Genomic DNA, 1,696 nt, shown 5'->3' with positions numbered 1-1,696 from the left:
GGATGACCACCATGCCTACCTGTGAGGCTGGGTAATGGGTGTGGGAAGCTGTGGGGGCCACCTTCAGGCTCATCTCCATGCATGCCGTGGTAGGGTTGACTCTCTGAAGGGCCAGAATTCATCCAGGGTGGGCGGCTCTGGGTGGCAGACATGAGAGACGGTGGAGGTGGGTTGTTGGCGGGAGCAGTAGGCCGAGGTGCACTGGCCAGAGGTGTGCTGGCAGGCACAGAGGTGGAGCCCACAGATGCTGGCACAGGAGCTTCACCCAGTTCAGCCATGAGGGACAAATATTCTTTATCCATCCGAGCTTTATCCTGAGCTGACTGCGGGTCACCAGGCCTTTGGAATTTGCAGTCAGAAGCAATGTGGCCAGCCCCTCCACACTTGGCACACACTATAGTATTGGTAATGCTCCGGGTCTCTGAGCTCTGCCAGGGTCTTAAGATCCGGTTATCATCTTCCCTAAGGGTCCCATTCAAGCGAGCCAACTCCCGAAGTTGCATCTTCCGAAGGTCATTCTGGTCCTCAGGGGTCTCAATCCCTTGCTTCAAGATGTTTCTGATCTGCTCTACTGCTTTCTTCACGTTCTCCATGGTGCTGGCGGTAACCAGGGCATGAAGTGGCTCGTCTTCTCCTGGCAACATCTGGCCATCTTTGTGCCCAACTTTCCCTTCTTTCACAGACCCTTTCCCCCGGATCATTATCTTCGCATTACACTCCTTCTCTATGTTCTTCAATGTGTTCCCTCTGGGCCCAATTAGCAGCCCCATAAAGTTGATTTCTGGATACTCATCTTGTGGAATCATTACTTTATCGCTCACACGTGTTGCAGGTTTGTAATCTGCAGATGGCTTGAAGTCAGGGTTGAGAGCAACCATCTCTGTGATGAGGTTATGCCGCTCCTCTTCCAGCGTCTTGCGCGTGCGCAACTCGCGGGTGTTAAGCCGCTTCCCCTCACTATTGTAGATGGGCTCCGGGGAAGGGGACCTGTCCTCAGGGTTAGGGGGGATGCCCAGGTCTCCTGTGCGCAGTTTACGAGTCAGATCTTCTATCTGCAGTTGCACTATATAAGCTCTCTCTTGTTTCCGAGTAAGTCCAGGGGGGATCACTGTAGGCATTCCCGGAATCACCGTTTTCTGTTCCATTGTGTCTGGATTCCAGCGGCTCCTCTTCCGCTTCTTACTAGGGAAGTCCAGCGGGGCGGCATTCGCTCCGGTAGCCATGGCGCCCCCGGGGACCCGCACCAGCGGCTCCTCTTCGGTGGCTTCTCCTTAGTGGACCTTCCGGGGTGTGGGGACTCGACTGCGTTGCCGCAGAACGCGTGGAGCCCTCCCTCTTGCGTGGCCGTGAGACGCACAAAGAGGGAGGAGAGAGCGCGCCACGGGGGCGGGCTGGGGGCCACGGGCGGAAGCCTGGATTGGGCCAGGCTGAGGCAAAGGGTCGGACCTGCGGCCTCCGATTGGCGGAGCTTCTGTCCTTCTCGCTGTGCGCTGGGATTGGCCGGACCGTTAGGCCTGGCGAGGAAATGGCAGCCGAGGCTGGAGAGCTGGGTGGTATCAAAGGGGTTTTACTGATTCCCTTCCTTAGTCCTGTTAATCCCTAACTCCAGGGGAAAATCCCCACCTGGGGAAACAACCTTTCCCGGAGAGGTGACCTTGGTTAAAACACATAGCGCCAAGAAGGGGAGCAAACATAT

The 1,696-nt window shown here is 56.4% G+C and overlaps 1 pseudogene; it reads right to left on the bottom strand.

The window, feature by feature from the left end:
* Nucleotides 1-1,325, bottom strand: part of LOC102755165 — a 1,921-nt pseudogene extending 596 nt beyond the window's left edge.
* Between the last annotated feature and the right edge of the window lie 371 nt (nucleotides 1,326-1,696).

The sequence above is a fragment of the Myotis davidii genome, unplaced genomic scaffold, assembly GCF_000327345.1.
Source record: "Myotis davidii unplaced genomic scaffold, ASM32734v1 scaffold46, whole genome shotgun sequence".
In the NCBI taxonomy this organism is placed as follows: domain Eukaryota; kingdom Metazoa; phylum Chordata; class Mammalia; order Chiroptera; family Vespertilionidae; genus Myotis; species Myotis davidii.
This window is presented reverse-complemented; position numbering and strand designations above follow the sequence as displayed.